The following is a 27,860-nucleotide window of genomic DNA, read 5'->3' as shown; positions in this document are numbered from 1 at the left end:
CAGAATTTTCCAGGGGTGAATTGCAGGCCAGTCATTTCCCCCCTGGGGGTGGCAGCTTCCTCAGAGAGAGGCCCTCTGAAGGTGACCCAGACAGAAGTCCCGGAGAAAGCCTGGCCTCCGTGGGCAGCCGGGGCCCCGCCACCCCGAGCCAGCACTTCCAAATTAATCCCAGGATGGCAGCTGCAGCCCTCGGCTGACAAATTCATCTGAGTCATTTCTGGTCAGGAAGCAGCTCGCTGTTAAATGAGAGTCGCAGCGGGTGCCTCTGCACACCCGGAAAAGGCAGGTGCCTCATCTTCCACAGCCGCAGGGCTCGGCAGCCGCGGCCCTGCAGGGGCGGTTTTCACAGGGCGAGAAGAGAAGCCGCCAGAGAAATCTCCCAGGAAGACCCGCGTGCCTCGCTCTCCAGCACCGAGTGGTCGTTAAATCAGCAATTTCTGTTCCCACACGTCTGAGAAACGTGGTCTAAGGCAGGTTCCCTCCCTGTCTTCTGCAGGCCCCTGCCCCGACACACCTGCCTATTCTCGTCCCATCTCGAGTTGAAGGTCGGATTTGTCCTCTGTGGACCCCAAAGGGTGGGGCTCAGCCTTCGCCACATCTGCACTGAGCTCTGCACTCAGCTCTTCCTGCTTAGACGCAGCGACGTGGCCGGCCTCTGCACATGCTGTTCCTCTTAGCTGGAACACTGTTCCCTGCATTGTGTAAACTTTGACTGCTATCCCTCATGGATGCTTAAAGACTAAACTGAAATGTTGCTTTTCATTCTTTTAGTCAATGAGTATTATAATAATAAAAATAATTACTGATATGTATACAGCACTTAGTGTGTACCAGGCAGGCTCTGTCTCAGCTCCTGTAGATACACAGCCTTACTTAATCTTCATCGAAAGGCTAAGAGGTGGGGAAACCAAGGCACAGCTGGTAAGTGACAGACCCAGGGTTTGGACGCAGACAGAGCTGTCCGCAGACTGCAGAACTTCAGAACCCCTGTGGCTTTCTTGCAAGATCACAGGGTGACTCCCGACAGCTCCCTAATCCCAAAGAAGACAAATACAGCCAACTGTGACCAGGAGTTTTCAAACAGGGGCAGGGGGCAGTGGGCTTCACTGACGGAGGAAAGACCTGCCTTTAGGAGTGGGAATCACATCTGCGAGTTGGCCCTAATGAGCAGCCGGCTTCTGCTTACTTGCCTCCAGCGACAGGGAGCTCACTCCTTCCTGTGTGCATGAGTCAGGGTCATGGCCTGAGCCTGCTTGTGCAGAGGGAATTCCCGAGGCCGCCAGCCCCACCCGGCTCTGCTCGCGCAGCTGAAAGTCCAGCATCTGTGCATTCTGCCAAGGTCACCACGGATCCGTGCCTCGCCCATGCTCTCGGTAATCAGCCTCAAACTGCCAGGAATCCCAAACCCTGCCCCTCGGGGCTTTCCTTCTTCGTGGAGCTCAGATCCAGAATGGGGAGACAGACACCCAAAAACAATCAAAGACATAAATCTGTAGTGCCACATTGTCCTAAGTGCCGTGGGAGGAAACGCCAAGTCGAGGCGCCAGGGGCTACTTTTCAGTGTGAGTTTCGATACCAAAATGTTTCCTGGGTTTGGGAGAACAAGGGTTCGTCCCAGGGAAGAAAGAAAGAAAAAAGAAGGGAGGGAGGGAGGGAGAAGAAAGAGAGAAAAGGGGGGGGGAGGGAGAAAACGGGCCGGACAAGACAGGAGGAAGAACACAGGCGCTCGGCCCGTCACTGTGACCTTCCCCAGGGCTCAGCAAACTCCAGCCACGGGACAAACCCAGCCCACGGCCTGCTTTTGTGCTGCCTTCGAACTAAGAATAATTTTTACATTTTCAAAGCGTTGTAAAAAACAAACAAGAAACAACAAAGAACACACGACAGAGACCTCATGCCCCACAAAGCCCCAAATATTTACTAGCCAGCCCTTCGCAGAAGCAGCCGCCACCTCTGCGTCCCGCCTCCTTTCCCGCCCGGGACAGACCAGACGGCCGAGAATTTTCTGTTTCCGCCCGCGAGGTGGAGCGCTATCCATCATAAACCTTTGAACGCCGAGGCCCGGAAGGTGAAGGGATTCCTGCTCCGGCTCAGCGAGGCGAGTTCGGGGCCAGCAGGACGATGGATGTCCTCACACGCCGAAGAGGAAGGAGCCATCCCCGCCTCTCCCTTTCTCCACTTCTCATCGGCTTTTTAGAAGCAGGGGGATTAATTTTGCCTGCTCCCCGTGTGGTGTAGTGGGATTTCCGTTTTATGAAATGAGGGGAGAGGAAAGGTCTGTTTATCAGTCAGGGCTCCCGGCTGCAAGAGCTAAAAATCCCAATTCGAAGTGGCCAAAGTATCAGAGAGAACTCATTTATTGGCTCGTGTTACTGAAAAGTCCAGAAGTTGGATGAGCTTCAGGCACAGCTAGATCAAGGGGCTCCAAATGGCACCAGCGGGGGCTCACTCTCTCCATTTCTTCTGGTTGGTTTTATACTCAGACGGCAAGACGGTGCCAGCAGCACACACCACTGCCAACCCCGGGAGAAAGAAGTTCTCGCCTTCCACGGTCCAGAACTGAATCTCCCTGAACCCTGCCCAGATCATGTGACCCTTCTCTGAACCAATGATTGCGGTCAGAGGATGGAATGATCTGATTGGCCAAGCCTTGGTCATGTGCTCCCCCAGGGGTGGGGTGGGCTAGGAGGGGCCCACCCCACCTGAACTGCAGATGCTGAGATGAAAGAAGAGACCTATTCCCCCCCAACAAGATCAGGGGCCGTCACCAGGAGGAACCGAAGCTGAGCTGCCAAAAGCAACAGCCGTCCCCTGCAGAAGCAATCTGACATTTCTCGGTCCCCCTTGCTAGGTCTCACCGCCACCCTTTTCACAGGTGGGTAAGCTGAGGCCTTGGAGGTGAAGTCAGTCTCTCCCAGTGACAAACTGAGCTTGTGATGGAGGCAGCATTTCAATCCTGATCTAGGTCCGATTCACAATCCTGCCACCCACACTGACCAGCAAGCGTCTCTAACCCTGGCCCCGGCCGCCTGCAGACCACACACAGTCTCTGTGCAATCAACGCACATCTCATCAGACGGTCCTTAAGAGTCTGCTTAAGATGTCCTTAAGACGCCGGAGGGCAGAGACCATCTGTCTTGTTCACCGCGGCACCTCTAACACCCTACACATAGTAGGTGCACCACCGACACGGGGCAAATGAGTGGATGTGCCCCTAGCACACAGTAGGTGCGCCACCGACACAGGGCAAATGAGTGGATGTGCTCCTGGCACACAGTAGGTGCACCATGGACACGGGGCAAATGAATGGATGTGCCCCTGGCACATAGTAGGTGCGCCGACACGGGGCAAATGAGTGGATGTGTCCCTGGCCCCCTGGCACACAGTAGGTGCACCACAGACACGGGGCAAATGAGTGGATGTGCCCCTGGCACACAGTAGGTGCGCCACAAATATTTGATAAATAAGCATACGTGTCCCTGAGGCTGCTCCACAGATACTTGGTGAGTGAACAGAAGTGTCTCCAGCGCCTCCCACACAGGAGGCGCCTCAGACAGCTGGCAAATGGCACGTCCTTGGTGCCCACACAGTAGGTGCTTCACAAATGCGTGGTGACTCAGTGAAGGGATTTCAATGAGAGCCACACTGCGTGACTGCTCCAACATCTCCACATAAAAACGGGGCGGGGGAGGAGGGGTGGGGGGCTGGTGGGGGAGGAATGAACAAATGAGCGAGTGACAGGGACCTCCGCTGTAGCTCAGAGAGGGACCCACGGTCCTTGCAGCAGGTCCCACACAGTGAGAGCGTCAAGGTTGCCTGGAGACAGAACCCGGCTCTTGAAAGGGCGCCGGGTCTTTGCGAGCCGCGCCGGGGCTGGCGCAGAGGCAGGAGGGAGCAAGGTCAGCCAAGGCCTGGAGACCCCCGTGCCAGGGACACCGCGCCCGGGCAGGGCCTGCTCCCGGCCGACCTCCCTCCCACCCCACAATGGAGCTCCATTGTCCGCGGGCAGTTGGGTTCCGACGCATCCCCTCCCCCGCGGGGGGTGAGAGCAAAGGGAAACACAATCTGTTTTCTATTTGTCACGGCTGCCAAGACGCCACTCCCGCCCCGCCCCCACCCTGCCCGCTGAGCCACAGCGGCTGTGACATTCCTTGGCCCAGCCGAGCATGCATTGTTCTGCCCACCCTGCTGGCTACTCAAGAGAAACGACATTACACAAACTTAAAAGCAGCCTGGAGGGCCTCCTGGCCACGTCCCACATCCTGCCCTGTGGGAGCCGTAACTATGGCCCTGATTGGAGTCTTTGGACCCAAAAGAGGATTCACATCCTGGCTCCTCTTTGTAGCTGTGTGACCTTGGGCCAGTCACGCAGCCTCTCTGTGCCTTGCTTTCCACATCTATAACATGCGGAGGGTAGGAAAGGCGGGGTTATGTCGAGTGTTGAATGTGGGGATCCAGGCAGAGCGCGGGGCACAGAGCAAGAGCTTGGTGGCTGTTGGCTGTCGCTCGATTTAATCTTTAGGGAGTGGGAGCTTCCTGGTTTCAGGTTATTTGGTAGAGCTGGGTGTCTCTGTCCCAGGACAATTTGCAGTGGGGAGACACGGGCAAAGAGGGGGTCCTCACGGTTCCACCCGCTCACATCCCGGTGTGCACCGAGCTTGCGGCGACAGCGGAGAAGCAGGAGGTGAGAGAAGGGACGCAGAAAGAAGCGGAGACCTGGGTCATTCGCCCACTGTGTTGGGTCAAAAGACAAATGGGCCCTGGTGACGTGTCCCTAAGCCCGAGTCCTGTAGGAGTTGGGGGATGCAGCAGGCATGGAGTGCTTCCTGGAGGAGGTGAGCCTGGTTTGAATCCTGCCTCTGCTGTGGATCTTGGGCAATGTCTTCGGTTCTCTGGGCCTTGTGACCTCATCTTTTGGAAATTCCTTCAGGAAAAAGAGCAGCCCAAGTCGGCCAGGCCTTTAACAGGCAGCATTAAGGCAATTTCAGAAACCAAGACATCTTGAACTTGGCTTTTGTTGGATAAAATCCCACGGGAGATTTTATGGCCTGGATGTTCAGAGCGACCCTGCTCCAGCCCCGCAAAGGACCGGCATTTGGGGCTTCATCTCCAACCCCTGAACCCCTAGGGCAAGTCACTGAATCGCCCTCAGACTCAGTTTCCCCACCTGTAAAATGGGACTTCAGAGACACCCACATGAGTGCTTCAGCTCACAGACTGGGCCCTCAGTACCTGCTCAGCAGATCTTAGCAACTACCGTGAACTCCTAGAGCCGGGGGGCGTCTGAGGAAAGGGGGGCCAGCGGCAGCAGAGGCCAGGGTTTATTTCCACAGACGGCCTCGGACGTGGTGGGCAGGGCCAGCGTCAGGTCTCCAACGACCTCAGGAGCATAAAACTGGGTCAAGTGTCATCTGTGGCTCTCCCACTGGTGGCGGGGGTCTGACCTGTTTTTATTTTATAGGTTTATTTCTTCTTCTTTTTTTTTTTTGGTACTTTTCCATTTGTTTCACAGTATAGTGGACTCTCCGGAACCTACCCCCAGGGCAAGAACACGAGCATGACTCACGCAGCGACGCGTCCGTCCTTCCGCCTCTCCCAGAAGTGCGCCCGCTCCTCGATCTGACACGCGCTTATTTTGTCCCGCCGTGGGCCGGACGCGCGGTCCCGAGTCTGGGTTTATCACCCTCCTGCCTCTTCACGTCCAGGTCTCCGTGTGCGTGCGTGTGCGTACGAGCCCCCCCCAGCGGGTCCCACGCGTGTGCGCGCTCAGCAGCCCGTGGGGGGCTGTGGGGACACAGGTCGCTGGGCCCACCCCGGAGTGTCCGACTCAGCCAGTCTGGGGCAGAGCCTGAGAATTCGCGTTTCCAGAAAGTTTCAAGAACTGGGGAACCCTAAAGTGTGTCACTGAGTTGCAGCTGTTTTTAAATGTCCTAACAAGAGTGTCACGTCACACGTGGTCTTCTGTGACCAGACTTTCTAACTCCAGACCAGTGATCCTCGATTTGGTCTCGAGCAAGGTTGCCCCCGGGGACGTCGGGCAGGGTCTGGAGACGTTTGTGGTTGTCGCGGCTGGCGGGGAGGGAGCTCCTGGCGTCTCGCGGGCCGGCTCCAGATTTGCTGCTGAACATCCCACGAGGCCCAGGATGCGACGACAAGGAACAATCTGGCCCCGAATGTCCACAGTCCCAAGAGCAATAAAGGCCACATGAGAACCTGCCCGCAAACGCTCACAGCAGCATTGCTCCCGACGCCAACGGATGACCGAGCGTGGCCCGTCCCCACGGCGGACGGCCCTCGGCCAGGACAAGGAGCCGAGGACCGACAGGCTACGGCGTGCTCGAACCTCGAGAACACGCCGCTGCTGAGTCACACCAGACACACGGAACCACGCCGCGCACGGCTCCGTCGATACGTGGCGTCCACGACAGGCCGCCCCGCAGCGGCAGACAGCAGGCTGGTGGTTGCCAGCGGCCGGGGGAGACAGGGACAGGGAGTGGCTGTTTGATGGGGACGGCGCGTCCTTCTGAGGCATGAAAATAGCGCCGATGTGCACGTTCTTGTACACGTCGCTGGCGGTGCCCGTTCGAGAGTTTGTTTAGGCGTACACCTCAGAGAAAGAAACGGAGTTTCAAGGCACAGGGAAGTTCGATTTTACCAGGAAATGCTGGCATTATTCACGCCAGGCACTGGGCTAAATATTTACCTATTTTCTCACCAAATCATCCCTGCAATTGTATTATCGGGACCATTTTAGAGATGAAAAAACTGAGGCTCAGAGACGTGAATTAACTAACTGGCCCCAAAGCGGCACAACAGACTAAAGCTCTTGGCCACCCATCCTACAGCCAGCTCCCCCTCGAGCCTGAGACGCCCACGTCCCCAGGCAGGAGACGTCTCAAGCTCAGCAGAAGCCACGGGCCTCCCCCTGGAGTGGCCTTCGAATGATTCACCAACCACTTCCAGCCCAGCCCAGTGGTGACCACTTGTTTCGAAAGCAGCCAAGCCTCCAAGAGGCTTCCCAGAGCGTGGCCTGCTGAACTTTCTAGAACTGCTGGCAAGCCCCCACATCACACATCACAGCCATCCAACTCCTAAGGCACCCAGAACCCTCCACCGCCCCAGCTCCTCCCGCCTGCCCCGAGTCCAAACGCCAGAAAGCGCCTGCACGCCCAAGCAGGGCAGGACAGCACAGCAGCCCTGCATGTGGGGTCTGCAGGCCGCAGGCCCGGTTCCAAACCCCAGTTTTATTACAAACGTGCTGTGTGACCTCAGAGCAGTGGCCTGACCTCTCTGAGTCCCAGTGTCCTCATAAATATTAGAGAGAACTCAAGGCAGTGAGTGTATATGTCAGGCCACAAACCCAGGCCTGTAAGAGATAACCGATTTTTATTTCTTTCCAATTGACCTAGAGCTAATTCCAAACCTCAGCCTCCCAGAGAGGTCCCTCTGGTCACTGGTTCCCCTGGGGACCCCGCAGATGCTTGGGATACGGACCGCGCCACCCCTTCTGGTGTGAAATTCCTCAGCAGCCGCGGCTTGCCTGGCGGTGGCGGGGCCTTGTCTGCACGGGAACCTCCTTGCTTAGGGCGCCCCCTCCCTGGTGCCTGTTGCAACTTCTGGATGCCGTCACCTCCTGGGCATTGCCACGGTCACCAGGCCTGTCCCCTGCCCCCTCCCAGCCTGTGAAAACCTCACTCCCTTCCTGGACCCCCTCGGAACCAATACCAGTTTCTTAGCGTGCTCTGGTACGGCCGACGCGACGTGCCCCCGTTGGACGGGAATGAAATCGCGGCTGGGCACAAGGCTACCGGGCTGGCCACCGGTCCCCCGCCTCCCTGGCCCCCCCCGGGAACGCGAGCGGGAGGGTTCTGCGCCACTTCCCATGCCCCGCTCAGCAGGGAGCGGTTGGTCCTCCCCTTCTTTCTCCCCGGATAGAGAGCGGGAATGTGGTCCTGGTTTAGCCGTGTGTGACTGCCACATCCTAGGGGTCGTGGGGACAAACGGCTGCAGCGCAGAGCTCCTGGCCCTCCCCGGCACGCCACCTCCCCCGATCCTCTTACTCTGGAGAGAAACAAACTCCTCTCTCACTCTAACAAACGGGTGCCAGGGTTTCTTTGTTACAGCAGCTGAGCTCATCTATACGCTGACCAACACACTGTGTTCTCACAAAAGGCAGATGTGATGGACTCTCTTCCAGAAGCTTCTAATCTCTGCCCGGCAAAAACAAAAGTCAAGAAAAGGGCTAGATGCTGCCTTGGAATTGGGGCAGGGAAAGTGACAGGGTGAATGGACATGAATAAATATCTCAGTAAAGAGTCTTGCCAGGAGTTCGAGACCAGCCTGAGCAAGAGCGAGACCCCATCTCTACAAAAAATAGAAAAATTAGCTGGGCATGGTGGCTGTACCTGTAGTCCCAGCTACTCGGGAGGCTGAGGCAAGAGGATCACTTGAGCCCAGGAGTCTGAGGTCGCTGTGAGCCATGATGACGCCATGGCACTCTAGCCTGGGCAACAAAGCAAGACTCTGTCTCAAAAAAAAAAAACAGAAGAAGAATCCTGCCACCGTAGCACCTGCCATGGGGGCTGCGTGAAGGACCGGGAGGCTAACGCATGCAAGGCAGTCGGCTGGTGAGGCCTGCGTCCAGCGAGCGCCCAGCGAACGGCCACGGCCGTGGGGCGGCTGCACTGAGCCTCGTCAACAGTGAGCACTTTGCTCTGAGCCCTGCCTGGCTTAGACTCCTGCCTTTGATGTTTCCCAGGGCTCATGGGCTTGGGCGAGTCATTTCGTAGCTGCAAAAATTACTGGCTGAGCGCTTGCTGAATGCAGGCACAGCTCTAGGTGCTGGCAAGAACGCGGGGAGAAAGAAACAGCCGGTCCCTGCCCCGTGCGAGGCGCCAGCCTCGGGCCGTCTGAGTGCCGCGCTGACCGGCTCCGGCGCCCCGCAGTGGGCAGGCCGCGCGGCAGATGGGGTACGGCAGTGAGGGCGCGGGAGGATGATTCATCCGGCAGCGGAAAGGAGAATGGATTAGAGTCAGACGATCAGCATCCCCAGGAGGGAAGAGGCAGAAACCCTGACTCTGTGATGACTCCGCAGAACTGCCCCCTAATAAACGATAACACTTTCCTGCTAACAGGCACGAGGGAGGCTCTCTCCTCGCCACCCTCCCCCACCAGAAGGCACACGCCCATGTGACGTCCCTGGACCCATGAGACGTGAGCGGGAGTGACGTCGGCGGCGTCTGAGGAGAAGTTCTAAGAGCCAGTGTGCGATTGGCCCCACGCCCAGCGATGTTCCGTACCGCAGACGCTGCCTGTCTGCGTCCCAGAGCGAGGGGACCCCGTGGGAGCCCCCCGCAGACCCACAACCCACGCACAGCGTAACGGGAGATGAACTTGGATTGCTTTAAACCATCAGCTTTCGGAGCTGTTTGTTGCAGCACCACAACCGAGCCGACACTGACTGACACATCGCCGTGGCGCAGACGGGGAGACCGTCGGCGGGGGTCGCAGAGCTTGCCCAAAGCCAAACGTGGAGCCGAGTGCGCCATGTCTGCCACCTTCCCGGAAGTGGGGCGTCTCCACTCGGAACAAACCCAGCCGAACCCCTCGCCGCTGACCCCTTCAATTAAAATCCATTTCAAGGTCTCCTGGTTTCTAGATGCACAGCCCTGGTCGTGCTCGTTAGAGGCCCCGTCTGCTCAGACTGCTCATTTTTCCAGCAGCTGCCAACAAGATAGATGCCCTGCAACTCCCTGCTCCGCTGCACGGCACCTCGCGGCGAGCGGCGGCACAGATGCCAGGAATAAATCACATCCGAGCTCCCACGAGGTGCGTCGCGGGCAGGGGAGGCTGGGGCGGCCCTGGGGGGCTTCGCCGAGGATCACAGAGCTGTGGGGGCGTCTGTATCAGGGCCCCGGAGCTCTGGAGTACAAACTGTTCTTTTCTTATCTGCCCAGCATCTATCCCCGATTAGAGAACAAGCACCCCTTTTTCTTTGGGAAACCGTCTCTCCTCCACTCCCAGTCCATCTGAGTTCGGATAGAGTCACCGAGTCCCCCAGCCACGGGGCTGAGGTGGACACATGACCTGGTCTGGCCAATCAGAGCCCCATGTCCTCTCACTGCCGCCACGGGCTCCAGGTGGGTGTGTGACCCACACCAGGCTGGTGGCACGCAGGTCTTGACGTCTGTCGAGACTCTAGGCAGAGAGAATGTGTCTTCTAGCAGAGGTTGCCCACAGAGGCATGTGCATTTCACTGAGCTACCTCTAGTTCCTGGCACAATTACAGGCATGCAGTAGGTGCTCAGTAAAAATGCGCCGAATGAATGAACGAACGATCTGGAGTCCACACAGCTGGGTTCTTGTCTGGGCTCAACCGCATTAACTCTGTAACTTCAAGATGGTTTCTTCACCTCTTGGGGCCTCAATTTTCTTGCCTGCAGAATGGGGTTAATAATAGCACTTACCAATGGCTGATTGTATCCGTTAGCTGTTGCCGCCAACACGCTGCGGAACAAAAGACCCCTCCCACACGCTCAATCATTCGTTATCATCTCCACATCTGCCGGTTGGCTGCGGTCACCTGACTCCAGCAAGGCTGAGCTGCGCCGAGCTGCTGCACTGTCCCTCATTCCCGAGACCAGCAGGACAACCCAGGGCGTGTTTGTCTCGCACCGTGACAGAGGCGCAGCATGGCCAAGGTCCCTTAAGGGGGAGTCAGGACAGCGCGGAGTCCCTTCTGCTCCTTTTGCTCAAAGCAAGTCGCGCAGCCAGAGCGAAACCAAGGGGGGAAGGTGCTCCACCCCTTTGTCGAGAAGCGGTGCCACGTCCCACGCAGAGGGCACACGTGCGGGGCGGGGGGGAAGCGAGGCGTGCTGTGAGCTCCCCCGCGCAGCGCACGTGCCTTTGTCTGGGCGCAGACGTGTGCAGTGTCTGTCTTCCCCGCTGGCACGTGACCCCCGAGCGCACGGGTTGTCTGTTCACTGCTGCAGCCCCGGCACCCTGAGCAGGGCCGGGACAGAGCGGGTGCTCTGCAAACACCTGCCGGGAGACCACAACGCTGCCCCCAACCTCCCTACGCCGCTGTGAGGATGAACCGGGTCGGGGACACGAACGCCACGTCGGAAGTCACAAAGTTCTCCAGGACTCATGATGCCAACCCCACTCCGGCCCTTGCATCTCCAGGCTGAGTGAGTGCCCACCTCGGTCCCCTGATAAAGAGCAGCGCCAGGGTCCACCTCGGTGGGGTGTTGTCACCCCTGGGGACCGACCCGCAGACCCTCGGCGTGTTTGAGCCCCATCCTCTCTCACACTGGCCCCGGGGGCCTGCAGAGGCCCCTCGTGGTGGCTCCAACACATCCTCGGATCACCGAGGTGCGGTTCAACTCCGTGCCGAGGCCACAGATCTCTGGGGTGGGAAGGAAGTGGCCCAAAAGGGCCCAGGGCAGAGGAACAGCCTCTGTGGCCCTAGGCTTGGCCCAGGGTCCTGAGGCCACGGCCCTGTCTGCAGCCACCCATCCCTGCCCTGTGCGGTTTCCCTTGCGCCCTCCTCCCGTCTCTGGAAAACAGCAAAGTCACGCTCCCCGTCAGCCCTTCCCTGGGGAGCGGCCCCCCCACCCCGTCCATCTGGACCTCGGCGCGGCCACCCTCCCCGTGGACGAAGCTCCCCCCAGCCCCGCACACAGGGAACCTCTCGAGCCTGCCCCCGCCGTGCACACTTCAGCACAAAAGCTTCCCCCTCTGCGGCCCAGCCTGGAAGAACCAAATGTTCCCCTGTTATGCAAGCTCATTCCTCCCGCCGCGGCCAGCGCTGCAGTCTGTGCGGGGGGGAGGAGCGGGCCGGGCCACCGCTGATGGCTGATGCCGCTGAACGTCCCCGACAACAACCTGCCTCCCGCCCCGCTGAATGCCGACTTATCACCAGCCCCAGCCCCTGGGAGGCCCCGGCCGGACACCCCAGCCGAGGGGACGCGGTGTCAGCACCTGTCACCAGACACTAACCCAGCCGTCCCTGCGGTTTGCCCGGGGGAGATAAGCTCTGGGCATATTTTGATAAAGAAGAAAAACAGTCCTCCTGGCCGCCCACCGGCTGCAATACTCCCAGCCTTAGAGGGCCGGGGCGGGGCCAGGGCCACAGCTCACCGTGAGACAACACGTGGCTGTGACCCTGAGCGCTGCTCTGCGCCGGGCGCTGTTCTAAGCCCCTAACTCACGTAATCCTCACATCTGAGTAGATACGAGCATGACGCCCATTTCACAGAGGAGAAGACTGAGGCTCAGAGCCGGTGGCTCGACTGAGAAAACAATTAGGAAGCGGCAGAGCTGGGGTCCAAACAAACCAAGCTGGCTGACCCCACAGCCTGTCCAATGAGCCGCTGCTCTGTCAAATGCAGGGATCAGTGTTGATGTCCCAAAGGGGTTTTCTGCTACCTAGGATCCAGCAACCCCACTTCTGGGCATATATCTAAAAGGACAGAAAGGAGGGTCTCAAAGAGATATTTGTATCCTGGCCAATGTGGTATACCCATCAGCAAAATACCCAGCCTGGAGGGGGGAGGGAACCCTGTCCTGTCCTGCAACCACGGCTAAGCCTTGAGGACATTATGCCGAGTGACAGAAGCCGGACGCAAAAAGACCAATGCCACATGGCCCCACTTACAGGCGGTGGCTGGAGCAACCAAATTCACAGACAGAGACAGGAGGACGGCGGGTGCCAGGGGCTGGGGGAGGGGACTGGGAGGTGTCTGATGGGGACGGAGTTTCAGTTCTGCAAGATGAGAATATTCTGGAGATCTGTTGCACAACTTCGTGAGCGCACTTAATGCCACTGGGTTAAGATGGTAAATTCTAGGTTCACGTATTTTGCCACAATTAAAAAAGCAAAACCCCATTGTCATCGTCACCATCGGAAGAATCACTGCACTTGTACAGCACTTCTTGGATGCCCGCTGCACTGTCCTAAGAACTTGACGCAAACTCCGACAGGTTGTGTGGACGGCTCCAATTCCACACCCCGCCCTGGTCCACGCCCTCTGCCGTGCGGCTCTGCAATCCCTCTCACCCGAGAGGTGAAGTTCACGTCCCCACTCCGTGGACCTGAGCTGGCCTTGTGCCTGGCTTTAGCTGATGAAAATAACAATGTGCTGTGCCAAGCTAGGCCCAAGGAAGCCCAGCGTGGCTGCTTGTTCTCCGACCTCTGCCGCCCCCATGGGTCACGCCCGGGCTAGCCTGCTGGAGGAGGGCTGTGCGGAGTGAAGCCCAGCTCTCCCGGCGATCCCGGCTGGGGCCAGCCTGGAGTAGCCACCCCAGCCCCGTGAGTGAGCCCAGCTGAGACAGAAGAACCACCCAGCCAAGCCCAGCCTCAGTCGCTGACCTGCAGACACATACGCCAAATAGACGCTTGTTGTCTGAGGTCGCCGACGTTTGGGGTGATTGGGTACGCAGCATGAGTTTGCCAACGGATGACTGATACGAACCCATACAAAAGGCCCCATCTGTTTATTCACGAATTTGGCTGTTCCAACACATACTCGTGAAGCACCCACTCTGTATCTGGGGATAGAACTTCGAGCAAAGCTGAGCCTGCGGCTCTGAAAGGGGAGAAAGATAAGCCCCAAGACCCAAGTGTTTACACGGGTGTGATTAAGTCAAATAGCCTGGGTGTGGCACATGCGAGGGGTTCATGGCCACAGCCTGAGAGGTCAGGGAAGGCTTCCTGGAGGAGGAGTTGTCAAAGTAGAGGCCTGAAGAGGTGGTGAGGGATAGTCAGACTGAGGGTCGTGTGTGGGCAAGAGCAGAAGAAACTGTCCCAGGAGGAAGGAACAAGGATAAAGGCCCTGCTGGCTGGGGGGAAGAATGGGGGACACAGCCTGGCTGCTTGGAAGAATCACAAGGCCGTGGGGACAGCCGTGCTGGGGCCAGATGACGCGGGGCCCTGGCCCTCCATTTCGGAGTGGGGACCTTATCCTGAGGGCCCAGGGGATTTCAGCCGGGAGCTACACGAGCAGATTTGCACTTGAGAAAGATCGCTGGGCCAGCGGCGCGGAAGAGACGTCAGCCGAGCACGCCATTAAGCCAGGCAGCACGAGCTGCCGGAGAGGCACAGGTCCCCGCGCCGCGCTGCAGTGCGGACGCCCCCAGATCGCCAGGAGTCGCGGCGGCCGGCTGTCTCCGCTGCCCTTCCCGCTGCCGGCTCCCTCTCGGGCAGCGATGCGGAAACTGAGGTTGTCCAAGGGCTCGCCACTCCGTCGTCAGCCCGCTTCCCCGGGGACCCGCGCGCTGGCAGAAAGGAGGACCTCTGCCAACTGTCGGCTCTCTCCCCACCCAACCGGCGGGCTGCTGCCAGCTGCGGAGAACGCCCTGCCCAGCTGGAGCCAGGACGCCCCCGGGGCCACCTCCAGCACCTCAGTGCAGAGTGAATTTGCTGATCGCTGGCGGTGGCCGAGGGCGGCCAGATCCCCCCTGCCAGCCCCGTCAGTGTGTCGCCACCTGGCCAGGCAGCCGGCGCCCCTGCCCCAGCTGGCCCCCCCACACCAGCGAGCCCCTCGTCCGTCAGGCAGGAGCACGCGCCGGCATCCATCACTCCGGAGAGGAGAAATAAAGACGCTGCCGTATCGTTGTCCCGGGATTGATGTCCCCGCTGCGAAAACAAACGTCGCGTCTTCCCGCCAACGTTTATTTTTGATAAATGCTGTGACTTTGCCTTGACATTTCTGAAGCAGCAGGAGACCATTACCCGGTGACAATGTTCTATTCCACTGACATTATCTCTTAATTATAATATGCAAGTAATGCTGAAAAAAATGGCCCATAAATAGCTCATTTGGAGTTGCTGCAGTCTGCCCTGCCGGCGAACGCCGAACCGCCTCATTCGGCACTTGCAAATGAGGGGAGACAAACGGGTATCTGGGGGCCCTGTGTGTCCTGCCTCCTCAATGACAAAGCTTGCTCGCTGGCAGGGAGGTGGCAGGGAGGTGAGGATGTCAGGGCACCAGCCGGGCCTCCACCAGCCCCCTGGGTCTTCTCCGCCACCCCCCAAATCCGAGGGCGCTTCACCCCGTCACCGATGAATCGCCTGCCAAGTTCAGTCCTGCAAAGCAGTTCAACATGTAGTGCAGAGGGACAGGAGTGGTTTCCTTTTAATTGGGAAATTAATTCTGTTAAGAGGCAGGGAGGTCGAGGGAAGAAGGGCTACCTGCAGGAAATCCCATTTTCAACTCCTCCGGGTCCTTAGGAGCAGAAGAAACACGCCCCACGTTCCGAGGGAACAGGCTTCCGCGAGGGGTTCCTCGGGGACAAGACAAGCAGAGCCTCTGGGATGACTCCAGAAGGGAACACGGACACCTGCTTTGGAACCCTGGACACAGAAGCTGCCGTTGAATGGAACCCGATGCTTTGGGGGCAAGAAGGGCCCAGTGAACACATGCTTTTCATTCTCATTCTTTTGGAGGCAGAGTCTTGCTCTGTGGCCCAGGCCAGAGTGCAGTGGTGTCATCGTAGCTCACTGCAGCCTTCAACTCCTGGGCTCAAGTGATCCTCCCGCTTCAGCCTCCCAAAGTGGCAGGATTAGAGGGGTGAGCCACCGTGTCAGGCTGAATTCATGAAGTGAAAAGCCTCACTGCTCCAAACACATACCAGGGAGAGTGAAAACTCTAAGCCAGGGTTTCTCGACCAGGCGACCGTGCCCCCAGGGCACAGGTGGCAACATCTGCAGACATTTGGGGTTGTCACAACCGGGAGGAAGCTGCCGGCATCTAGTGGGTCGAGGCCAGAGATGCTGCTTGACATCCTACAACGCACAGCACGCCCCACCCCCCACAGCAAAGAATAATCCGGCCCCAATGTCAGCCGTGCCCAGGCCGAGAAATCCCCGTCTACACGGTCACAGACAGGAGGGTTTGACGGTGGGCTGGAGAATGCTAGGCGCTTGACGCGGGTGAGAAGGGTCTAGAAATATTGGGTAGCTGTCGACTTCGAGAAGAAAATGCATAAACGTGTAGCTGAAACAGCTGAGGGCCGCCACTGACAGAATGGGAGGCAATGGTAGTTTCCAGAAGGGCAGACGAAGGAGTATAAATATTAATAAGAAGGCAGCCCTGTCTCGGCAGTTTTCACGCCAACTGAAGGCCAAGAAAGGGAAAAACCTTCCCATCGGTGCTGTGGGGAGGTTGTCATTTTTCTTCTTCGTTTTCCAGATGAGGAAACCAAGGACGCAGGAGGAGCGTGTGCCCCGCCGCCGCGGCTGTTTCTGCATCTGTAAGTGAGGCTGCCGACGCCACCGCACGAGGCTGCTGCGGGGACAGCTGAGGTCGCACGGCCACCTCAGGCAGGAGGCAGAGCCCAGGCCAACGGCCCGAGACTCCAGTGACGGGGACCAGTGACGGGGGCGACTGATCCGGAGGGGGCAGGGCCTGGAGGCGGGGGTGCCCCCGGGCAGGAGGGCGGCTGTGGGCAGAGGACAGAGCCAGCCCACGCCACCTCGAGGCAGGAGCCACCGTCACGGGGACCAGCCACGGCCAACTCCCGGGCAGCAGAAAGGGCTCCGGGGCTGAAGGCCCAGCCTCTCTCCGGCCACCTGCCGCCGCCGCCCCCGCGGCCGCACCCCAAGGAGCGGGGGGTCCACGGGGCCTCGGGGAAGGACCAGTGCGCAGCGGCACAGCACAGGTGCCAGGGACGAACACGGCGTCCGCCCTGCGGGTACGAGAAGCATCAAGGGCGACAGAGGGTTCGAGTCCACGCCGAGCCCTCCGGGCAAGCGGCAGAGCGGGGACAATGACAGAGACGGTGCCCCTTTGACGCGGGACCTCGCACCGTGAGAGGCACGTGTACAAGCCCGGTGCCTGGACGCGGCCACGCAGCCCCCCACGCACACAGGTGGGGTAGCTGTCGCCACCGCCGCCATCCCCGGACTAGTGTCCTGCGGCTGCCACAACAAACTGCCATAAACGTGGCTTAAAGCGACACAGATTTATTCTCTTGTGCTCAGTTCTCTGCAGAGCAGACCTCAGGGCTTAGGCTGTGTCCTTTCGGGGCTCTGGGGACAAACCCATTGCCGTTCCCAGCTTCTGAGGCCCCTCGTCTACACAGCGCGTCACTCGCACCCTGCTCCCGTCGCCGCCTCCCCCTCCGCCTCTGCCCCTCCTGCCCCTGGCACAGGACGCGGTGACAGCCAGGACCGTCCCCCGTCCCGAGATCCCTACCGCAGGGACCCTGTGGGTTCCAGGGACGGCCACGGCCGCACAGGAGCGGGAGGCGTCACTCCGCCAACTCCCGCCGCCATCGCGCCCCGTTCCCGGGTCTCCTCGCTCCCTCTGCTCTGTGCGGACACCGCTGTCCCACGCCACATGGGACAGAACGCGGAGACGCCAGGGACCGCTCCCAAGTGGCAGCGCGTGCAAGTGAGGGTCTCCGGGCTGTGGGACGCTCAGAGGGGGGTCCACACACCGCGGGGGGAGACCGTGTCCCCGTGTCTGAGACGGGCCTCTGCCAGGCTTCCAGAACCTGCTCAAAGGGCTCAAGTTCACGGCAGGGTCACCGGCTCAAACACCCAGGACGCGGCAGCACTTACCAAGCAAGGCTGGCTGGAGACGGTGACACCGGGAACACGTGTCCCTTCTCGGAGCAGCAACCTCCCGGCAGGACAGCTTCCAGGCAGGAAGGAGGGCCCGGCGTGGCCAGATCTTCCAATCTCGCAAAAGTAGCTGAAATGTAGATTTTTACGTGAAATCCCTTGATTTTTTAAACGCTGGCCACTGATTCGGTTTTATTTTTCTTTCAAACACCGTTTAAGCCAAAGGAAACGTGTGCATGTCGTGAGCACCCCGGGGTGCGGCCCCAGGTCACTCCTTTCCCTGGGAGGCGACCCCACGAGAGCCTGGCGACCCCCGAGCTCACGCTGCCCGCGGCTGTGGCCAGAGACACGAGCCAGGGCGGCTCCCATCCGCTGGCCCCGGGAGAACGTGCGACCGAAGCTGCCGCCGCTCCCCGCCCCTGAGCCCACTCTTAGCCCCAGAGCTGCCCCAACCAGCGGTTCTCACCACCTCTCTGCGGTGGCTGCCTCGCCGTACGGGGGGCTCGGCTGGCGCCTGCCTCTGTGGGGCGCTGAGAGCACAGAGCGAGGAACAGCGTCCTCCGCAGGCTGGATGCAAAAGCAGAAAGAGCAATAAAGGACGACCTTGGCCAGGGGTCTCCGGAGAGGAAGGGGGCCCAGGACTGCACGCTATCCTGTTCCCAAGAATGCCACGAGAGATCGGCACAGGGGACACACGCAAGACCTGGGGACAGAAGACCTGGGTCTGAACCCTGGCTGCCTCCCTGCCTCGCTGTGCAGCTTTAAGCAGCTCACTCACCCTCTCTGAGCCTCAGTTTCCCGACGTGGGGTGAACTCCTCCCTGTCGAACGTGTGTAGGGACAGAAAGACACAACCTAAGCAGAGCGCTGAACACAGACACTCGAACGTGAGCACCTTTAGAAATTCCCGACATCTTCTTTTTACCCCGGCCCCGGGTGAAGCAGCGAAGAGGGAAACGTCCCGAGCTGCGTGGTGACCCCTCCTTCGTGTGTGTGTCCCGTGCCAGCTCCTTTCAGCCGCTCCCAGGCTGGCCCAGCGGGCCCGGCTCCGTCGCTGGCGTCACCACAGGCAGCCCGGCTGTGTCCGGCCTCAGTCTCCGTGGTCACCACACTCCGCCGCCTGCCCCAGACGGAGGGCTCCCCGCAGCCTGTCTGCCACCGACGGCGTCTGGGACTCGCCTTTCAACCCACCGCGGCCCCGGCGCACAGCCCGCGGCCCCTCTTCCCCCGTGCGCGGCTGAGGGGGGACGGCCACCTGCGGCTGGGGCGGGGCTCCGTGGCGGCGGGGAGCTGGGCGTGTTCTGCTCATTCCTGCGCCTGGAACGGCGCGTGGCCAGCGGCCGGTGCTCGGCGGGTGCGTGTGCAGCGAACGCGGCGGAACGCACACCTACCACCCCGCGCCGGCGGCGGGCTGGGCCCGGCCAGCACGAAACTCACCAATCCTCACTGCGCTCACGGAGGGCGGGGGTGCCCGCGAGGTCTAGGCTATGCTGCGGTGACAAGCGATCCCCCCATCTCGTAAAATAACGCAGGTTTATGTTTCGCTCACGCTACACAACTCCTCGTTCTGGGACCCGAGGTGACAGGTCGGCCAATGTCTGAGACGCTGGCTGTCGCCCTGGGGGAGGGGAAGAGTTCTGAAGGTTCGCTGCAGCCCAGGAAACGATACAAGTGACACTCCACTCTCTCAGCTCGTCGGCCCGAACGAGTCACGTGGCCCCATCCAACCACAGGGGGCCCCGGAAGAGCCACCCTCTCATGTGCCCAGACGGTGAAAGTTAGAAATAGTTTGGGTGCACACTACTGACAGCCACCACACTGGTGTTTTTATCGTGGTCGTGTTTACGGATGAGGAAGCTGAGGCTCAGAGAGGTTAAGCAACTTGCCCAAGGTCACACAGCTAGTAAATCGCAGACCTGGGATTCCAACCCAGTTCTGTCCGACTCTAGAAGCTAGTGTCATGGCTATGAGCATGCATAAGCCCCAAAGGAAGATCCGCTTAACCCCGTTTGTACAAACGATAAACACATTCAGTGAATTTGGCCGATGAGAAACACCCACCCACATGCCTCCAGAGGGGTGGAGGGCCACAGACTTCAGTTACACGACTAGAAAGCAAGGCAAACGCTGCTCAAAAACGACGGACTAAGTCCCGTCCAAGACGTGCTGCGTTTGGCCCACACAGTATTATTTTAATTGGAATTCGTTGCCAGTAATTAAAACTCAGGAGATTTCGCATTTTTAAAAACCATCTTCTCTTGTAAAAGAAAAAAAAATTGCGCGACTTGGCCACACTGGGCCGCCTTCCCACAAGGCAGCAGTCGGCATGACCGAAGGCCCAGCCGGGTTCCCGGATCCCAGGAAGGCAGCCGGGACAGAGCAGAGACGGGGGACGTCATTAGCCCGGAACCCAACACACGAGGTGCCGCTCTCTGTGGCCTCGGGTCCGACAGCCTCCCTTTCACACGGTACCATGTTTTCACTGCAGTCCGCACAGCAGCGGCGTCAACCGTGTACCTTCAAAAGTGATGAAAAGGTGCCACCTTGGGAAGGCAAAGCATCGGCCGTGCCCGCCCTCACCCCCCGCTAGCTGGCCAAGCTTTGGGGCGGGGCACCCCGCACCCGCGAGCTAGCCCCTCCAGCCACCCTACCACTCAGTGGACCAGCACCGGCCTGCTGGGCCTGGTACACTGCCTGACCGGTTCTGCAGGCACTTGAACTTGCCTCCACCGACCTACATGTACCCTCCATTCAGAGAAGCTGGTTTTACACGGTATGCAACAACCACACGACGACGCACACACGCAGGAACGCCCACGACGGGTGTGACAGCGGCACCTCCTGGTGATGTGTGGTATTATAGCTCAGCTCCACTAGACCTTGGAAATACTGAGATACACACTGGGTCATGCACAGATGGTAGGGTTTGCTCCAAGAGCACTTTATCACACTTTTCAAACTACTTTCAGCCTAAGTGCATAAAATATCCTTCTTTATGACCCTCGTGAAATAGATGGGGCAGGAATTAAAATTCCGGTCGCGCAGGCACAGAGGGGTCAAAGAGACTCGCCTGAGGGACACGGCGCACGGCTCTAGCTCCCAAACCCGTCTGCTTGCGTACTCTCCGAGGCTGACATCATGAAGGAAACCGTGCCCTTCCCTCCAACAGCTGTTGCTGCCACAGGCAGAGAGACCACACGGCCAGGCCCACCACAAAGCAGGCTCAGAGATGCTAGTGTTTAATCTCAGCGTCCCTGTGCCCTGACATGAAATTCCTGCGGTGCAGAGAACAGATGGGGCAGGTCACAAAAGTACAGGGAAGAGCCCAGAGACCAAAACGGGATTGCGCAGTTCTGAGAAACCACCACAGGCCCGGCCGCCGGCTTAAGGCTTAACGTCTTCCACCCCGAGTTGTTCCGATCCATCTGCTGGGATGTCTTCCCAGGGGGTGGAAGGCCCATTTCGTAACGGGAGCTGAGGAGGTAAATGAGATCTAGTTTGCAGAAATGTGCATCGTGGCCAATGTTGCTCAAACATCTGTTCCTGAAAGTGGGAGGAAAAAAAAAAAAAAGCACGAAAACAGCTCCATCTTAAAGGCCTCCTGACTTCTGAATGTTGTCAAGTTGCCCGTGGCTAAGGCTTCCTGGCAAATGTGCCGTGACATCTGGAAACGCTCTTGACTCCAGAGACGTTTGGCCTTCACCCTGAGGACCTCCAGCCAGCCTGGCTCCCAGACCTCAGCGAGGACAGGCAGAGAAAGCCCCACTGAGGCGGGGGGTGCACCTCAGTCTCCCCTCTGCCAAAGCTCCGCGGCATCTTCCCTCCAGCGCTCCTGCCCTCCTTTTCCTGTTTTGCTGCGGGTCTGCAGAGCAGGGCACTATTTTTAGGCGTGTTTATTCCTTCTCCTCTCCCCACTCCTCGACCTCTCTGGAATGAGCCTGCAGGCTCGCTCCCCACTGGGGGCTTTTCCGGACCGACTGGGCACATGCCTGGTGCGGGGGCCTCTTTCTAGAAGGCGTCAGGATTGGATTTGGGGAAATGAAGCTTGCAAACCTCCCTTCCTGTCCCAGACGTCTCGGCATGTCCAGCGTCAGGCCTGTGTGTACTTAGTGCCTTTGGCTGGAATCGTGTCCCTCAAGCTGGGCCCTGAGTGCGATTTCAGAAGGGAGAAGGGAGAGTGGCAGGCGTCGGTGGCAGCCCCGGCCACGAGCTCCGGGCACTGGACGATGAGACGTGCCGCGTGGCTGCTAAGCACGCCTGCCCTGGGCCCGGCTGCCACCATTCACATCCAGACTCGGACCCCTACCAGCCATGAGACCCTGGACAGTGACCTCGCCTCTCCGCGCCTGCTTCCTTATCTGCGAGATGAGGATGAGGATGACAGCACCGACCCGGGTTATGATGAAAACTAAATGCCACAGCAAGGGTTTAAAACGGTGCCCGGCACACAGAAAACGCTCGCGAACGTCAGCCGCGGTCTGCTCCAGGAGAGGGGCCGGGACGGCAGGGCCCGCGCTGGGTGGCCTCCGAGACACTCCCTCCTCCGCGCCTGCGGTTTCCATCGGAATGGCCCGTCCCTGGGGGGCCAAAGACGGCGTTTGTCCTGGGCCCGGTGTTCTCTAGGACACCACAGAGTGAAGGTCCTATTCTAAAGCCTGACGCCCGGACTGAAAAAATCACAACCACTTCCCGTGACCAGGTCCTGCCCTCTCCGGACGCTGTTCACTGAGGATTCTGCAAACCCTGGAACTTCACAGAAGTGCAGCGCGTGGCCTTTTAGTGTGAGGACACCAGTAACTTTTTCAGTGTAAACCTACAGGAGTGCATGGTTCCTGCAGCCCTAGTCCAGCAGTTTTTCATTTTTTACCTTAGGAAGTCCAGGGCCTCGAAAAACAGATGTCACAAACCCCTCCGCCTGCCCGGGAGGCTGGGGCGCTGGGGGCAGGGCAGGCCTGAGCGCCCTGAACCGGAGCCGTCCCTCCGCTGGACCCACAGCGCCCCCTGGCGGCCACCTCCCCAACCTGCTCCCCATCTTTCATTCATTTATGCAACAAAGACTCATCGCACGCACACGCCATGAGTCAACGCAGGCCCGGTGTCTGCCCTCAGGAGCTCAGAGTGTAAAGAGGGAGGCAGACAAGACGCTCACAGGCAAACACGGATCAAACTGCCAAGGGCGGTGCCCCAGGCCTGCAGAGCGACAGCCTGGGGATGCCACCTCTCTGGTGAGGGAGCGCGCCTCGGTCTCCTCTGCTGTGAAATGGGCCGGGCCCTCTGGACATCCCAGGGCTGCTCGGATGGCCCTTTGGCAAGAGCAGGGGGCAGAGTGTTTTGCTGAACTGCAGAGCGCTGTGCTTGCCTCCGGGTGGACAGGTGGAGGACGGGGCAGTCGGGCGGGGAGCCCCTGGAGCCCTGCTCAGAGCCCTCGCTGGGGCCCGGCCTCAGTCTCCTCCAGACCCGTGCTGTACAGGCCCGTCCCAGGACTCCAAGGAACCCGGGCTGCCCCTAAGCACTAACCGCAGCCCCTAGCAGGGTGCTGTGGCTGTTTCGGGGATGCCTGACCCGGCGCTCTCTGCTCACAAGCCACCAGCCCTGGGGGTGGGTGCGTGGGGTGGGGGATGAGCCGGGCGGGTGACGAGAACCCCAGGGTCCCAACTCCTTCCTCTGCGGCCCCGCAGGAGGTTTGAGCCACTCAACGAGTGCTGGCTGAGGGGCCCGCTGAGCCCTGCGCTGGGGACAGGACAGGACACCACGTGCTCCAGCCCGACCTGCCTGGCTCCCTGCCTTAGTCAAAGGCACGGCCCCGTCCTCCCCACTGTCACCCCGACCCTGAGAGCCTGTTGGCCGTCTCTAGCCGCTCACCCCACCTCCCGCTTAACCCATGTTCTGTCGGCTGCAGCCCCACATATACCCCACACGTGCTCTCCGCAGCCAGCGCTTTATGATAGTGTTTCCCTGAGCCCCGGGAGCTGCTCTAGCAAATTAATCAAACCCAAGGAGGGGGCGTGGGAACCCCGATTTCTAGCCGGTCAGTCAGAAGCACGGCCCGCAACCTGGGGCTTTGATTGGCATGGGAAGTGGGGGGCAGTCTTGGGGACTGAGCCCTGGCCCTGTGGGGTGTGACGCTACTCCAGGTGCACAGTGTCGGAATTGAATTGAACTAGGGGACACCCAGCTCGTCCGCTGCAGAACTGATTGCTTCTCTGGCACATGGGGAGAAGCAAATATTTGGTCACAGAGGTCTTCTGTGTTGGAGGCTGTGGAGTGAGAGCAAAGGACAATCTGAGTTTTTTCCACTCAGATCCACCTTCCCGGCTTACTACACTCCGGCCATCCCCCCGCACTGCCTTGGGTTCTGTTCTGCAAGTTGCTGCCTCAGGGCCTTTGCACAGGCCCATGCCGGTTCCTGCAGCTTCTTTAGGAATCAGCATACCTGGCACTTCCCAGAGGAAACCTCTAGAAACACTCTCTCATCTAGGTTGCCTCCCTGTCCCCCAGTACCCCCTCCACCCTGTCACCTGGCTTTTCTTCCCTTCCTGGCACCCACCACCCTCCGGAGTTATCGTACTTATTCACCTGCTGTCTCCGCCACCAGGACGGAGCCCGGGAGGGCAGAGCCTTGCTGCTTTGCCCACTGTGCTTCCAAAGCAGACAGTGGCGGTGCTCTAACCGGATCCAAATCCGTCCTTTTTACCGTTTCTGCACACCCTGACTTTGGGCACTTTCATGTCCCAAACCCAGCACCTGCTGGTCTTTGCAGAACTGCCCTTGGGCTCCCGGAGTCCCATGTGCCCTCCCGGGACACCCCTCGGCCAGGAACCTTTGTCGCAGTATCTTCTTTGGGGAACCCAACCCAAGACGACTCCCCGCACACACTAGGGTGCCTGACACCGTGGGCACCCAAACATCTGCTGAACAAAGAGATGAACAAATGAATGAATGAATGAATCCCCGTCAGTGCCCAGCCAGTGCTCTGCACACAGGAGGTGTGTAATAAGTGCTTGCCGGAGGCTCAGCATCTGAGAGCTTCCGTCGCAGTCCCGGGCTCCGTAGAGAATGCCCTACACCCGTTTCTCTCCCGCCCTCACGGGGTCCCCAGAGATTCCCATTTCCCGCGGGCGACACTCGGCGCGGAGGGGTGAGGAGCTGCCGGGCGCCTCGCGACCTGGGCAGAGCGGGACTGGCACACGGCAGCCTGTCCCCCAGGCAGAGACCCTTCGTTACCTGCTAAGGGAGAACAAACCTCACGTGACCTGGTTTTCATTTCAGGGGTGTCACTCTTGCTCCCAAGACCCTCGGAGAGAGAGGGTTAAGACGCCTTTGAAAATCTGAGACTACTGAGGAAATGCCTCCCAGAGTAAGTCCAGACACACACACAACACAACTTCCAGGAGTCACAGGTCCCGGAGCCGGGCTGAGGACCACAGACGACGACTTTCCAATTTATAATCACTTCACTGAATTGAGGAGCCAGGGTGACCCGTGGCACCCCTTCGACGACAGCCTCTGAGCAATGTGTGTGCGCCGCTCGCCCCCCAGTGGCCGAGCCCGGGATTGCCCAGAAGCCCAGCACCGCAGCCAGACCAGGGTGGGGGTCAAGGACTCCACCCCCGGCGGGGGGAAAGGCCACCCACGATTTGAGCAGGGAAGAACCCTGTGACAGGTCTGCGTTTCAGAAAGACCCCTCAGGCCACCGCATGGAGAACGGACGGCTCGGGACACGCGTGGGAGCCGGGGGACCCGTGGACCAGAGTGGCAGAGCATCCAGGCGGAGACAGGACAGTGGCTGAAGCAGGACGGCCCTGGGCCCAGCACGGGGACACCACCCGCCGACCATTCACCGCGTGCTCCCCCATCTCAGCCGAGCCCCACGCAAAGGCGGCAGAGTAGGTCGGGGCCGCCCTGTTCTAAACATTAGAAAACGGGCTCCAGAGAGGTTGAGCGACCGTCCAGGGTCCCACAGCCAGTCAGCGGCAGGAGCAGGGGCCGCCTCTACCCGTCCACCGTGGTGTCCCGGTGCCCAGCACACAGGGAGCCGTGGATAAGTATTTACTGACGCAACGGACATCTGGGCGAGCCGAGGAATGCCAGGGAGCACCAGTGACCACATTCCAGTTTCCACCACGACCCCAGGTACCAGGTCCTCAGGGCTTTGGGCTATAGCAACCAGGACCTGCAACATTCTAGAACATTCTAGTATCACCCAGGGTACAAAGTGTCCCAGGAATCCTTAAGACAAGGGAAAGCATGAATGAGGAGTGATCTGGGGGCCTTCCTGGAGGAGGGGGCGTGGCAGGAACTGCACCTTTGCTGGTGGCCAGGACTGAGCAAGGCAGAGAGGAGGGAAACCATCCGCGCAGGGGTGACACTTGTCCCAGAGGCAGGGTGGGAAGAAGGCAGTCAAGACAGACAGGATCACAGGACAGTGCAGAGAACTCCAGGTACTAAGGCAGTTTCATGGTATCTGGAGGGACATCTTTAAGCTTTGATATAAATTTATTTTAAAGGACCCATAATTTGCCCATTGACCCATAATTTCACAGATACAGTTGCCTTTCTTTTAAAATAAGGTTTAAAAAGTGAGTCAAATCAAAGAAAAATATTAAGCAGTGGAGTCACGTTGAAGCCAGGGTTGGGGTCGGCGGTGAGGGCATGAGGAGTGTCCCCGACCAGACCTGCGCCTGAGCGTCCCTGGGAACCTGAGGAGTGGCCGTGGGTCCCCGAAGCCCATCCTTCCACCTCTGGGGCAGACGGTCTTTCCTCACTGAGCCCTGGATGGAGCAGTTGGCTGAGTTTAGGGACCGGGGTTGGACCAAAAAACACATCCATTTAAACCTTAGAAACTGCTCGGAAGTAAGACAGTCACACAATGAGATGTGTGAAGGACAAATTCCCTTGGGGAACAGGCGCACGCGCGCACACACACACACACACACACGCGCGCACGCGCGCGCACGCCTGTCTCTTGCTTCTTTTTTATGAGCAAGTGGAGCTGAATGCGAAAGTTCAAAGTGTCTGTGCTGGGGCTCGTGCCCAAGTATGTCACACAGCCTCAGTGGTCATCCAGTAACCGCAGCCGGGGAGGCCGGGCGCGCTTTCCAGAAGATCGAACACGGGGAATTTTAGGGGAACCATCTTCTAGGCCTGGATTCTCCCCTGAGCTTGTCCGTCACCTGTGGGTCCCCAAGTCCAGGCCACAGGGACGCCCCGATCCCCGAAGCCCGTGCCCAGCCCACCCCACCACGGGCAGGCAGAACCTTCCTGACCTCCAGCCCCCACCAGAGGGACACTCCCAAGGCACTGGTTTCAAGAACAAATCTAAAAATTGGGTAATAAATGTTTTTGCAAGTTGGTGGTTTCCACTTTGCTGCTTTCTACAAATTTGAAGAAAGGTCAAACGGACTTGTCAGCTGACAGATGAGTAAAAATGGTTTCCGACGACAGATCCCCGTGTGATTTTGGCACATTACCCAGGAGTAGGAGAATTCCACTCCCCGCTACTCATTTACGAAAACAAGGTTTCTCTGCACGCACATCCACAAAGAACCCACGACAAAGTTGGTCTCGTTCTAGCAGTAGCAACGGTCACTGGTGGATGCGGGAGTGAGCTGGGGTGGAGAGGAGCCCCACTCGTCTCGTTGCAAGACGTATTTCTAAGCAAATAAAAGCCGCAGTGAGGAGCCACCAGGAACGGCTAGAGTTGGTGACTCAGCAATCCCACACCTACGTGTGTGCCCGAGAGAAAGGAAATGCGTGTTCACACAAAGATCTGTACCTGGGTGTTCCAGCAGCTTTATTTATAATTGTCGAAAACTGCAGACACTCTGAATGTCCTTCATCTAGCGAAAGGCTAAAAATCTGTGGTCTGTGCACACACTGGATTCTACTCAGCAATAAGAAGAAACCAACTACTGCTACGTGCAATGGCGTGCACGGGCCTCCGAACACCTGAGCGACACGGCCAGCCTCAGAAGGCCACACAGCGTGCGATTCCACGTCTGACAGTCGGAAAAGGCATAACTGGCTGCTTGCCAGGGGCTGGGCACGGGGGGCGGGGGGGGCTTCGCTACAAAGGGGGAGAATGAGCAAGATTTGGCGAAACCATGAAATTATTCCAAATCTTGATCGTAGTGGTAGTTACTCGAATCCATACATGTGTTAAAACTCGGGGAACTGTAAACACACACGCACACCCGTAACGCTCTGAAAATTTTAAAATATATAAAATTCATATAAAAAGGACATGAACTCCAATAAAAGTTTACTTCTTTGATATGCAACATGAAGCACAG

This window comes from Propithecus coquereli, unplaced genomic scaffold (assembly GCF_000956105.1).
Source record: "Propithecus coquereli isolate 6110/MARCELLA unplaced genomic scaffold, Pcoq_1.0 Scaffold81, whole genome shotgun sequence".
Lineage (NCBI taxonomy): Eukaryota > Metazoa > Chordata > Mammalia > Primates > Indriidae > Propithecus > Propithecus coquereli.
The sequence above is the reverse complement of the archived record's forward strand: the minus strand, read 5'-3'. Positions refer to the sequence as shown.